At 42.7% G+C, this 14,479-nt stretch overlaps 2 protein-coding genes across 2 annotated transcripts in view; one reads left to right on the top strand and one right to left on the bottom strand.

Moving 5' to 3' along the window:
- LOC143767362 (uncharacterized) overlaps positions 1 to 14,479 on the bottom strand; it is a 461,494-nt gene that overhangs the window by 97,608 nt on the left and 349,407 nt on the right. The gene's annotated exons all lie outside the window — the stretch shown is intronic.
- LOC143767348 (uncharacterized) overlaps positions 1 to 14,479 on the top strand; it is a 156,704-nt gene that overhangs the window by 26,743 nt on the left and 115,482 nt on the right. The gene's annotated exons all lie outside the window — the stretch shown is intronic.

Here is a 14,479-nt window from a genome sequence, read left to right as displayed (position 1 = left end):
GTGTCAGGATGTCGCCGTCTATTTCTCCATGGAGGAGTGGGAGTATTTAGAAGGACACAAACATCTGTACAAGGACATCATGATGGAGGTTCCCCAGCCCCTCACATCACCAGGTAATAGGACTAAATACACACGGCCTATAATTATCTGTATGTAAAGAATGAATTCAGTCCCTGTATGTGTTTCCTCCAGTTCTATCCAGTAAGAGGACAACACCAGAGAGATGTCCCCGTCCTCTTCTTCCACAGGACTGTAATCAAGAAAATCCCAATGTTCATCAGGATCATCAGGTAGATGGAGAGAAGATGCCATGAGATCTCCCCTATGATGTGTAGATGTCTGTGAAGGTCTTGTGTTCAGTCTTGTTTAATCCACCAGTATTATATGTTTTATACTTGTGTAATGAGAATGGTGGAGATGGCAGGATTAGAGCTGATCATAGATGTGACTTCTCCATCTGTCTGTGACTTTTACTACAATATTTGTTTCAGGGAGAAGATCTGACCCATATTAATTCTACAGGGACATATATGAGGGGTGATGAGCGGTGTAAAGAGGAGATTCCTCCAGATAACCGCACAGGTGAGTAGTAACCACCAATGCAATAAATAGTGTCTTATTTAAAAAAAACAACAAAAAACTGTTATTGTATAACCGAAGTCACTTACACAAATGACAGATGTCAACTGAATACTTGTTCTGTCAACTTCTGGCCTCCCCTTACACTTGAATGTTTGGCTAGGGTGAGACCTCTGGCTTTTCTCCTGAAAACTAAAGGATCGGATAATGAAAGGGAATGTATCATCAAAATAAAGAAAAAAATAATAATAATAATTTTTATTTATATAGCGCCAACATATTCCGCAGCGCTTTACAACTTATAGAGGGGACTTGTACAGACAATAGACATTACAGCATAACAGAAATCACAGTTCAAAACAGATACCAGGAGGAATGAGGGCCCTGCTCGCAAGCTTACAACCTATGAGGAAAAGGGGAGACACGAGAGGTGGATGGTAACAATTGCTTTAGTTATTTGGACCAGCCATAGTGTAAGGCTCGGGTGTTCATGTAAAGCTGCATGAACCAGTTAACAGCCTAAGTATGTAGCAGTATAGACACAGAGGCTATTGACTGCATAAAGTGTATGAGAACATGATGCGAGGAACCTGATTATGTTTTTTTTTTTTTTTTTTTTTTTATAGACCACACAGGGATAGTTAGGTTATTGCGTTGAGGCGGTAGGCCAATCTGAACAAATGAGTTTTTAGGGCACGCTTAAAACTGTGGGGATTAATCGTATTAACCTGGGTAGTGCATTCCAAAGAATCGGCGCAGCACGTGTAAAGTCTTGGAGACGGGAGTGGGAGGTTCTGATTATTGAGGATGCTAACCTGAGGTCATTAGCGGAGCGGAGGGCACGGGTAGGGTGGTAGACTGAGACCAGAGAGGAGATGTAGGGTGGTGCTGAGCCATGGAGTGCTTTGTGGATGAGGGTAGTAGTTTTGTACTGGATTCTGGAGTGGATGGGTAGCCAGTGTAATGACTGGCACAAGGTAGAGGCATCGGTGTAACACACTGTGCAGAGGGGCATGGTGGGGACAACTTACCGTGTATGGGGACATTATATTATGTAGGTGTGCTGTATGGGGACATTATACTGTGAAGAGGGCTGTGTGGGGACACTATACTGTGTAGGTGGCTATGTGGGTACACTATGCTTCGTAAGTGGACTGTGTAGGGACATTATACTGTGAAGGGGGCTGTGTAGGGACATTATACTGTCTAGGTGGCTATGTGGGGACATTATACTGTGTAGGTGGGCTGTGTGGAGACATTATACTAAGTAGGTGGGCTGTGTGTAATTATTATACTATGTAAGTGGGCTGTATGGGGACATAGTATTGTGCAAGGGGGATGTGTCTGGGTATCATACCTACCGTGCGAGGAAATATCATACTTTTGAGGAGACTGTGGGGACATCATATTGTGTTGAAAATTGTTGACCAATGCACAAGGGCTGAATAACATAATCAGTATGATTTACTGTTTTACATAAACTTTATAAAAAGCTGTAAATTATGTGGTTTTGTTTAGCTACTACAGCTAAGAAAACAAGCTACAATAAGCCATATGGTCACATGTATTAGCAGCAGCAGCGAGTCAGAAGACTTAATTCTGCTCAATAAGTGATAAAGATCAACGTAAAACAATAATAATGGGCAGAATTAAGTGTGACCGATTGGTTCAGCCCTCCATAACAGTCTCTCATGTGGCTTATAAGGAAAATGAATTGCCTACGCCTTCTGTCAGAATCATTCCACCACTGCCACCTAATTGTCATGAACTCCACTCGCTTGTGACACACGTGCCTTGAATGCTACTGTAAAGGGGGACTCTGTTTCCCACTCACTCATCCTGACACCTATTGCAGTAAGATGACGATGAGCTAAGCCCACCTCACAGCTAGTTCTCACATCCACGTCACACGTTTTTCACTGCCACCCCTTGCCGTTTTGATAGGTCAGTCATGTGACTGCACAGGGGCAAAGAAGCCACCCAGCTTTTCGGAGCACCTGATGGATACTTTTCCTGCACTCTGGCATATACAGGGTAACACAAACAAGCTGTACTCGCCCTCTTGAGGGTTTGTGGGTACATTTAGAGTAGCAAGCTATACATTTATTAAATGTCAGATTTAATATACCGTACATAAAGAGTAAAGTGCTTAAAAGGTTACTAAAGAAGAAATAACAAAATGACATACACAGAAGCAAAAACAGCGCAAAACAAAAGGGATAAATACACATAGGTTTTAAAAATTAGATCCATGAACGCTTCTGGCTGGGGAGAATGTTGTCAGAAATATGGACAGATCTTCAATACTCATTGGTTCTCCTGGGGTCCGAGATGGATAGTCCTCAGATTACATGTTATAACGTGTCTCACCAGACCCCTCACCCCTCTCTCAGCTTAGGTAAGACGGGGATGAATGATTAGATTCTAATCCAGTTTTAGCCCTCATTTCTGCTGTCTGTAATATTTTCCCTCAGGAACCTCACAGACAGACATATCTCTGAACAACCTTCAAACATTCCATAGATTCCACACATGAATATAATATATGCGTAATTCAGGGAGATCTTTCCAGCTACAAAAACCTTAGAAATTTTACCCACAATGCGAATCTACTCCCTGGTGAAAGCATTGATGCTCCTGCGTTTAAAGTGAATCTGTTAGCTGATAAATGCTACCCAACGTCGCAGCGTTTCAGAGTCAAATATACCTGGCTGAGATAATACAGCCAGTGCCTGGTACATGCTACTCAATCCATGGACAACATGTATCAGCTAACAGGGTTCACTTTAACACATATGTGCAAGTGAAGGAATACAGGGACACATCTGCTGGCCCAAATGGTTATCCAACATTGACAGTTACCTGTTATTACTATGTATTCACACTTCAGGTCTGGTATTCATCAGATAACCTGCTTCAATTACCTGTTCTCAGCAGGCAGTGCAGGCAGTGATCCAATGCCCCCAGCCTTGGATCTGTATAACTCATAACTCCACTTATGACACATTCCCTAGACCCCAATCATCTTATGGCAGCTCTATTCAACGGTCCTCTTCTTGAGACTTCAGGGTGGGAATGGTCATAGTTTGACATGACTGCATATAAAATGGTTGTATGTACACAGTTGTGATCAGTTCTATATATACAATACACCAAGTGTTATTGTTCTGGATTCTGAACAGTTAAACTTAAAAACAATGATGGGAGAGGGAGCCGTCAGCTGATGATCCCTCTTCCATCATTCCCCCTCTGCGCCTGAGCTCTGTGATGTCTCGGCAGACAGGGTGTCACTACAACGAGCCCTCTGTGCCAAGTAGTGCAGAGGGTCAGAGATGCGCTACAGAGACCAGATCAGTGTGTCTTGGAAGGACCAGAGATTACGTGAGGGAACATATCGGGAGATTATTTCGGAGATGTACAGAGGAGACAGGTTATGGATAGTTTTGTAGATCAGTTTTAGTAGTTTGAACTGGGAGCCAATGAAGGGACTTACAAAGGGAAGAAGTAGAGGAGTAGCAAGGAGAGAGATGGATTAGCTGTGCAGCAGAGTTAACCCCTTCATGACCCCAGCTGTTCCCAGTTTTGCTTTTTCGTTTTTCGCTCCCCTCCTTCCCAGAGCCATAACCTTTTTATTTTTCCGTCAATATGGCCATGTGAGGGCTTTTTTTTTGCGGGACAAGTTGTACTTTTGAACGACATCATTGGTTTTACCATGTCATGTACTAGAAAACAGGGCAAAAAATTCCAAGTGTGGTGAAATTGCAAAAAAAGTGCAATCTCACACTTGTTTTTTGTTTGGCTTTTTTGCTAGGTTCACTAAATGCTAAAACTGACCTGCCATTATGATTCTCCAGGTCATTACGAGTTCATAGACACCAAACATGTCTAGGTTATTTTTTATCTAAGTGGTGAAAAAAAATTTGAAAGTTTACTTAAAAAAAAAAAAAAAAGTGCGCAATTTTCCGATACCCGTAGCGTCTCCATTTTTCATGATCTGGGGTTGGGTGAGGGCTTATTTTTTGTGTGCCGAGCTGAAGTTTTTAATGATTCTATTTTGGTGCAGAAACTTTTTTTTGTTTGCCTGTTATTGCATTTTAATGCAATGTCGCGGGGGACAAAAAAAAGGAATTCTGGCGTTTTGATTTTTTTCTCGCTACGCCGTTTAGCGATCAGGTTAATCCTTTTTTTTATTGATAGATCGGGAGATTCTGAACTCGGCGATACCAAATATGTGTATGTTTGATTTTATTTTTATTGTTTTATTTTGAATGGGGCGAAAGGGGGGTGATTTAAACTTTTATATTTTTTTTACTCTTTTCATATTTTTTAAAACATTTTTTTTTAACTTTTGCCATACTTCAATAGCCTTCATGGGAGGCTAGAAGCTGGCATAGCCTGATCGGCTCTGCTACATAGGAGCGATTCTCAGATTGCCCCTATGTAGTGGAATTGCTGCATTGCTGTGAACGCCGACCACAGGGTGGAGCTCACAGCAATCCGGCATCAACAACCATATAGGTCTTCAATAGACCTCTGGTTGTCATGCAGATGCATCGCTGACCCCCGATCACGTGACTGGGGTCAGCGATGCGTTCATTTTGGGCCCGATGGCCGGAAACGCTAGTTAAATGCCGCTGTCAGCGTTTGACAGCGGCATTTAACTAGTTAATAGTGACGGGTGGATCGCGATCCTGGCTTTGATGCGGGCTCACCGCTGGAGCCCGTATCAAAGCGGGGGTTCTGACCTCGGACGTACTATCCCGTCTGAGGTCAGAAAGGGGTTTAGGACAGACTGGGGAGGTGCGAGAGTGTCAGCAGGTAGGCACAGAGAAGGATATTGCAGTAGTCAAGGCGGGAGATGATGAGGGCATGCGCAAGCATTTTAGTGGATTGAGAGTTGAGGAAAAGACAAATTCTGGAAATATTTTTGAGCTGGAAGCAGGAGGAGGTTGCGAGAGCTTGGTTGTGTGGTTTGAAGGACAGAACAGAGTCAAGGTTTACTCCAAGGCAGCGGATTTCCGGTACAGGAAAAAGTGTGATGTCATTTATTGTGACAGATAGATCAGGTAGGGAACATACATGTGATGGAGGAAAGATAAGGAGTTCAGATTTGTCCACATTGAGCATAAGGAAGCTGGAGGAAAAGAAGGAGGATATGGCTGATGGACACTCCTAGATTCTGGACAGCAGAGAAGTGATGTCTGGGCCAGAGTGTCATCAGCGTATATAGGTGGTACTGGAAGCCAAGGGACTTTGAGTTGTCCCAGGCCAAGGATATAGATGGAGAAGAGTAGGGTTCATAGGACAGAGCCTTGAGGGACACCAACAGAGAGAAGCCGGGATGAGAGGTGGTGTGGAAAACACTAAATGTGCGGTTGGAAAGGTATTAGGAGATCGATGATAGAGCAAAGTCATAGTGATCGAGGGATGGCTTTTTGAGGATAGGCTTGATAGTGACATGTTTGAATGAAAAAGGGAAGGTACCAGAAGTTAGTGATATGTTGAAGAGATGGGTTAGGGATGGGATAACTTTGGTGTTGATTTAGAGAGGAGATGACTGAGCTCTCCTTTAGTGATTTTGGAGCGCAAGGTTATGGGGCAAGGGCATATTCAAATTTGTATTTCGAAAATTTATTTAACAAATTATAATTTTTTTGATCCTAGAATTTAGAAAAGTAATCCCAGATTTTTTTCTTCACAGAAGACGATGCTAGAAGCTCAGAAGGACATCTGATATCTTCAGATTTTATAACAGATGATCGTGGTATGATAGAAGATGAGCTTGAAATAAATGTATTTATTCCAGCCATACCTTCAACCCTTCAAAGCAAAGATTTGTCATCTGATCATTTTCAACAAGTCCTGCTTACTAATTCAGTACATACTGTTAAACAAAATAATCGTCACCAAAGGAGTGTTGAACATCAAAATAATTACAATGAAGAAAGACCGTTTTCTTGTTCAGAAGGTGACAGACGTTTTACAATTAAATCAAATCTTGCGAAACATGAGAGAATTCACATCGGGGAAAGGCCATTTCCATGTTCAGAATTTAGTAAATGTATTAACCAGCATTCAGATATAATTAGACATCAGAGAATTCACAAAGGGGAGAAGCCATTTCCATGTTCAGAATGTGAGAAATGTTTTGGCCACAAACCACATCTTATTGCACATCAGAAAACTCACACAGGGGAGAAGCCATTTTCGTGTTTGGAATGTGGGAAATGTTTTGGCCACAAATCACATCTTATTGCGCATCAGAGAATTCATACAGGAGAGAAGCCATTTTCATGTTCAGAATGTGAGAAACGTTTTGGCCACAAACCACATCTTATTGCGCATCAGAGAACTCACACAGGTGAGAAGCCATTTTCATGTTCAGAATGTGGGAAATGTTTTGGCCACAGATCAGATCTTATTGCGCATCAGAAAATTCACTCGGGGGAAAAGCCATTTTCATGTTCAGAATGTGGCAGATGTTTTACAATTAAATCAAATCTTGAGAAACATGAGAGACTTCACACCGGGGAGAGGCCATTTCCATGTTCAGAATGTAGCAAATGTTTTAACCAGCATTCAGATCTTGCTAGGCATCAGAGAGTTCACACAGGGGAGAAGCCATTTTCATGTTCGGAATGTGGAAAATGTTTTACAGATAAATCAAATCTTGGTAAACATAAGAGAATTCACACAGGGGAGAAACCATATATATGTTCAGAATGTGGGAAATGTTTTCACCAGAATGCAGATCTTCTTAGGCATCAGAGAATTCACACAGGGGAGAAGCCGTTTTCATGTTCGGAATGTGGAAAATGTTTTGGCCACAAATCAGATCTTGTTGCCCATCAGAAAATTCACTCAGGGGCGAAGCCATTTTCATGTTTAGATTGTGGCAAATCTTACAATTGGAGGTCATATCTTGTCAATCATCAAAAAACTCACACAAAGGAAAAGCAATTTTTATGTTTAGATTGTGGGAAATCTTTTAAACGGAAATCTTCCTTTGCTTCTCATCAGCGAATTCACATCAGGGCAAAGTTATTTTAATCCTCTGAACGTTGGAAACATTTTATTTGAAATTCACTCTTCTTTTCTTACACATCAAAGAACTCACCGATTGAAGAAGTCATTTTCATGTCCTGATTGCGGTAAAAAAAGGTGTTATTTAGAATCAAATTTTATCGGCAATCAAAAACCTTTTACGAGAGAAACCGTTTTCATGCTCAAGTAAATATTAACAGAAATCCAGTTTTGTGGAAAACCAAACGAGATACATTGTGAAAAAAGCTATTTTAATATGCTGTATGCTGTAAATGGTTTAACCAAAAATCAGTTTCTTTAATTAACTCATTTACTTTTAAAAATACTACAAGAAAAAATACATTGGATTAAAGTCTTAGGTCCTAATTGGGACAACACCTGTTTCAGCAGAGCTTGGTTTATCTGACATCTATCCAGTGGCTTTAAAAACTGTCCATTTCTAACTTAAAATTCTCCTTCTTGAGGAAAAGAACCATACCATGATCAAAATTGGACTGGCCTTAGTGGCAGAAAAACTTAACCTCTTTGCAAGGAAGCAGATCTAAAATGACATCAGCAGCCTTGGAAACTTAGGAAGATTATTAGAGAAAACTACTGTGCAACAACTCTCTAAACAGCATCTCATAGCCATCACTACCAGCCATCCAAAATGTATCTCTACTCTGCACACCAAAACATTAATAACTCTTGATTGCAATGCATATTGTTAAGTAGGGAAAAGTGATTTGAATATTTGTGAAATATTTTCTTTAGGCAGCTGTCTTTTGTGTTTCATTAGAATGGTACCAGATAAAATTTCCAGAATCATGTACTTTACCCACTGTATCCTTGTTTCTTTTTTTTTTTTTTTAGCCAGGCCAGCTTATAGAAAGAAGCTACAGATTCCAGCAAGTAAAAGGCAGTTTTCCAGGATGTCCCTCCTGACAGCACTACTAGGAGGTAGTCCTTTTTGTCCTTGATATGGAGAGGAACACAGAAAAGGTTAAATAGCCCCTCCCATCACCACCCTCCAGTGTTTTTCCTGTCCCCATGAGGGACAGATGCAGAAGAGGAGCACGTGGATTTCTTTGTAGGAATGACCGGCTCTGCAGTTCCGTACCTGTGAGGAGCCGGGCTGACACTCTTTGAAATATTCTCTCAACGTTCCAGTCGAGCTCTGGGCTCCTGCTCCTATGACTGGGATGCGCAGCTGTAAATGGGAAGCTAAACTAGGCAGACGCGCTACCGGTGGAACGATCAGACCGGTACGCGTCATCTGTTGACTTTCCCATGACACAGCTTTAGGTGGTGTGTGCGCAGGTCGTATGTCATCTGGACAGCATGCACCCGTGGGGACCGGGACCGGGTATCGGCATTTCCTGCTCTCCAGCATGCGTTCCAGGTGGCCGTAGGACCGGACCCAGTCATCGGAATTGGCAGCAGATGGGGCTCAGAAGGATCTGACGAATCAGATGTCCTGAAGTCGGTAAGATGGACTACTTAAGGTTAGAGTGTAGCTGGCAGCAGAAGTGCTAGCCATTTGGACATCCAGGCCATAGAGCCATCCCTGAATCATGTGAGTTAAGCGTGCGTTGGTCACATTACCCACCCTATCCAAATATAGCCCACATGGTTTATATATTATGTTTTAGGACAAGAAAATGTCTAGACGGTCCACCTCCGCAATCAAAAGGAAGGCTAATAGATGTGCCACCTGTAATATCAAATTCCCTGGGAGCTATAATAAAAAAACTTTGTGAAGATTGCAGTGCCAAATTGCTTAAAGAAGAGCAAGCATCGTTCCTAACCAGCATAAAAGCCATGATTAGGGAAGAAGTACAGAGTATGGTTTCTGCCCTGATGCCGTCTCGCTCTCCTCAGCCTAAAAGACCGAGGTGGGAGGTGGACCTTAACTTAGAGGTAGTAGAGTTGTCTTACTACTCTGATCCAGACCCGTGTCAAGGCGAAAATCCCACGGTGTTACTTCCTCAAGAAAGGAAGAAATACTTAATTTCATTTGAAAATACAGATGCACTCTTTCAGGTCGTGAGGGGTACCATGAAGATTGAGGACTATGCTGAATCTCTGATGGTTCAAGATGAAATGTTTGGCAGTCGAAGAGTCTGTAGGAACAGAGTGTTCCCAGTAAATAAGCACATCACGGCAATGATACTGGAGGAATGGGAAGACATGGGAAAAACCTTGGTTATTCCAAGGGACTTTAAATGTCGTCTCCCCTTTGATCCAGACAAGATATACCCAAAAATAGATATACCAGTAGCGAAAGTCTCTAGAAAAACAGCCATTCCCTTTTGAGGACTCATCTAGCCTTAAGGATCCAATGGACAAAAGATCGTAACATCTCCTTAAGAAAACCTGAGAATCTTCTTCAGCTATCATTAAAACGAACATAGCAGCCACTTCAGTAGTTAGTTCAGTGAGGCTTTGGGTTGAGGAGTTGGAGAGTCATATAAAAAACAAAACTCCTAGGGAAGAAATTCTGAGGTTGCTACCATTGCTAAAGATGGCGACTGACTTCATGGCGGACACCTGAGCAGAGTCGGTTCAGTTTGCCGCTAGAAATAGTGCGCTGTCGAATGCGGCGAGACGAGCTTTATAGTGGAGATCGTGGTACGGAGATACCTACTCAAAGAATAAATTAAGTTCGATTCCCTTTTCCAGCCTACAGGTTTTTGGGCCAGTCCTGGATGAGTTACTAGAAAAGGCGTCATGCAAAAAATGGGTTCCCTGAAGAAAAAACCGAGGAGGATGCATTCCTTTAGGAAAATTCGCTCTCATCACAGAGAGGACTATAGAGGGAAAGGGAAGTCAGGCAGATAGTTACCCCAAGGGCGGTAGAGGCTCCTTTCAGAACCAGGGGCCTGGAACTAGCAGACCATGATGCCAGAAGTGTTGGGGGGAGGCTCCAGTACTCCCTTGGAGGCTGGCAGGAAATATCCAGAAATTAATGGATTCTGCACACAATCGCTCAGGGGTACAGAATAGCGTTTACTCAGTTGCCTCCCAGAAGATTCTGTCTAACATCTGCCCAGTCTCCAGGGGTCCATCAGAGACTCTTAATGAACATAAAAGAACTTATAGACTTGCAGGTCGTAGTTCAGGTACCACGGTCCCAACAATATCAGGGACACTATTCAAGTCTGTTCTCGGTAAAAAAGCCAGGAGGAGAGTACCGGATAATCATCAATCTGAAACCACTAAATCTATGGGAGCTTTCCAAACAATTCAAGATGGAGTCATTGAAATCTGTCATATCCCTGTGTGAGGAGTAGACAAGCTTCGCTGCTCCTCGAGGTAGACTCAGGAACATGGGTGGGTAAAGTCTCTCAGTGGTTTATTGCCGCATAAACCAAAAACAAAATGGTAACCGAAAATACAGCCTGTCCGGCTCAAATGAAAATAAACAGTTCATACACCATCCTGCCCAGGTCCTCTGGGACAATACACACGGCAGCTCTTGCACAAGCTAGCAATCCAGAGGCTTGCTTCCTCTGCAGACAGAGAAAAAAACTGGCTGGACATTTAACTCCCCTCCAGCCACACCCTGGAGGTGGAGATATGATGGGTAGACGTCGCGCCCATCTCTGACCTACCCACCATGAAAGCCATGCCTATTTAGCAACTGAATTGCTCTCAGCACATATCATGTTTGAGAAAACATGGCTTTCACATCACACAGGAAAGCAATCTTTGTCACACATATCTCCCCTTATGTACAACACCAGTGACCCTGTCACACCCTGATGACGAAGGGCTCAGTGATAAGCACATTAGATCTAAAAAGTGCCTACTATCACGTACCCATATATGCCTCGTACCAGAAATACCTCAGGTTTGCAATAAAAGATCAGGGAAGTATTCAGCATTTCCAGTTTCAATGTCTTCTGTTCGGTCTCTCCTCCGCACCCCGGATCTTCATAAAGCTTATGGTGGAAATAATGGCTTTCCTAAGGAAAAAAGACATCCTCATCATCCTGTACTTACACTATCTACTTTTGATAGTGGACTCGCCAGGTCAGATGGATTTGCATCTAACTACAACCATTACAGTTCTGGAATGTCTGGGATTATTAATCTAAAAAAAATCAAGTCTCAGACCAGAAAAGGTGTTCCTGGGTGTACTTCTAGATTCCGAACAGGAATGCTACTTCCTATTCCAGCAATCAGGAGGCAATCGGGGGAGATGCAGGTCATCCAGAAGCGGAAATGGTTTCCGATAAGGAAGGCAATGAGAATCCTGGGTCTAATGACCTCATGCATTTAAAGCATTTAATGGAGTCAGTTCCATTCAAGAGTCCTGCAGCGGGAGGTATTTTCAGCCTGAGATGGCAAAGAGGCCACACTAGACAAGAAGATGATATTATCCGAGAAAGCAAAGGAGCCCCTGTCCTGGTTTTCCCTATTGAAGTGGATGTCATTAGAGAATCCAATACTCTTACCAGCAAGATAGGACCTTCTAATTCAGGGCCCGCTATACCATCAGAACCTGGAGATGCTGCACCTATCAGCCTGGATCCTGAAAGGGAGATCCTGAGGTCAAAAGGACTGTCAGTCATCTCTACAATTCAAAAAAGTAGGAAGCTGGTGATTTCAGCTATATATCAAGATCTGGAAGAAGTTTTGTTCATAGTAGAGTTGTCTCCATCTCTTCAGGTCCACATATTCCTCAATTACTAGACTTTCTTCAACTAGGATTCGACAAAGGGCTAGAACCGAGTACGTTAAAGGTGCAGTTATCAGCCCTAGGGTCATTCTTTGACTATCCACTGGCCAATCATCCTTGGATAGTAAAATTCGTTAAGGCTATTCAGCACCTTAAATCTACAATACGGTGCTCAGTGGCTCCATGGGATCTCAATCTAGTCTTGAACGCCTTGTGCAAGCAGCCATATAAACATTTAGACCAGGCCGACCTACTGTAAGATCTGTATCTCTTAAAGCAGTCTTCTGTCAGCAAGATGCACAGGTGAAATTCAGGCCCTTTCTATTAGGGACCCATACTTGAATATCTAAGAGGACAGTCTCATTCTAAGACTGGAGCGTCAAGAGATTGTTTTACCCACCTTCTGCCAAAATTATAGTAATGAAAGAGAACTCTCATTCCACTCCTTAGATGCGAGGAGAACAGTTCTACAGTACTTAAAACTCATGGAAGAATAGGGAATCAACGCAAACCTCTTAATCCAATATTCAGGAAGAAAGTGTCGAGCAACGCTCGCTAGGTGGAGGAAGTCAACAATCAGCTAAGCGTACATCTCAGTAGGAAGATCTCCACTGGAGAACATCAGAGCTCACTCATTGAGAGCAATGTCGACTTCATAGGCAGAGAAAGCTGTAGCCTCTGTAGATCAGATCTGCAGAGCAGCAAACTGGTGAAGTTTAAATATTTTTTGCAGACATTACAAGTTGGACGTTCTGTCAAACTAACAGATGGCCTTTGTGAGGAAAGTCCTCCAAGCTGTGATCTCGCCCTAAAAGGAGTTATTGGGTATTTTTCCTGGTGGTGCTGTCAGGAGGGACGTCCTGGAAAGTAGGAATTAGTCCTACCGGTAACGGTGTTTCCAGGAGTCCAGTCCATCATGACAGCTCCCCTTATATTCCCTCCATTGGATTTCCTGTCTTGATATGTGACATAAACATATGTAGAGAGGAAATTCAATAAGAAAACATTGTTGCATCCATCCTGGTGTGGTACTTGGAAAATCACTGGAGGTGGTCGTAGGGGCTATTTAACCTTTTCTGTGTTCCTGTCCCTATCAAGGATAAGAAGGACTACCTCCTGGTAATGCTGTCATGATGGGCTCCTGGAAACACCATTACCGGTAGGACTAATTCCTACTTTCAGGGCTCCCATCCAGTGAATACTGAACTGGCCACTGAAAAAGTGCCCTGCCTATTTTTTATCTCATCTCAACTCTCCAGGAAATACTGATGTGCACCTGTCACTTTTTCCATGTCTTAATAGCCTATAATATAGCCAAATCATGAAAATCATACAAAAAAATCTACCTGTTATAAACCAAGATGACATATTTCATAAAATAATTTCTCAGGGTTGTAGATTTGTGTCAAAGAGGAGCCATACTCTAGGCAACATGCTTTCACCTGGTCTGTTCCATAATGGCCCTAAAAGGGCTGTGAAAATATTTGCAACATGTGCGTTTTTGCTGCAGAATAAATAAAAATATTTTTCTCATCTCAAGGAGACACATATATTGATGTTTTTTGATGATACTTATCACATAGTGTACTCTCTTTTTCAATTTATGCAGGATGTAGTATATAGAATGCACTATAAGAAAATTAAAACAAAGAATTTTGGAGCATTTAAACAATATTGTCAAGAAAAATGGGTGCTATTCCGGTGCAGGCAAGCATTTTGTTGCTGAACATGATAGTGATCTGTCACATTTTACATTTTTGGGAATAGAAAAAGTCCATTATCCCCTAAGAGGAGGCATTCGGCAAAAGAGCCTTATGTTACGGGAGGCATACTGGATATTAAATTTAGATAGCAAATACCCTAGAGCAGTGGTGGCAAACCTAAGGCACACGTGCCAGAGGGGGAACACAGAGCCCACCTGGTGGGCACGTGCGGCATCTCCTGAAAACTAGCGCAACCACCACTCTCCTCAGCCCGCTTGTAATCTCTCTCATCATTAACGCCGCAGCCACTCTCCTCTGCTCCTAACTCTCCCATCAGGCCGCGCGCCATTCCATCAGTCTGCACACGTGCTTAGGACGGGGATCTCGGACGGGCTGAGGATGGGGATGGCACGCGGGCTGAGGAGAGTGGCGGTTTTATTGCCCAGACGGCACACGTGCCAACAGGTAGGACTGATATACAGTGGTGAAA

This window comes from Ranitomeya variabilis, chromosome 4 (assembly GCF_051348905.1).
Source record: "Ranitomeya variabilis isolate aRanVar5 chromosome 4, aRanVar5.hap1, whole genome shotgun sequence".
Taxonomy (NCBI): domain Eukaryota; kingdom Metazoa; phylum Chordata; class Amphibia; order Anura; family Dendrobatidae; genus Ranitomeya; species Ranitomeya variabilis.
The sequence above is the reverse complement of the archived record's forward strand: the minus strand, read 5'-3'. Positions and strand labels throughout refer to the sequence as shown.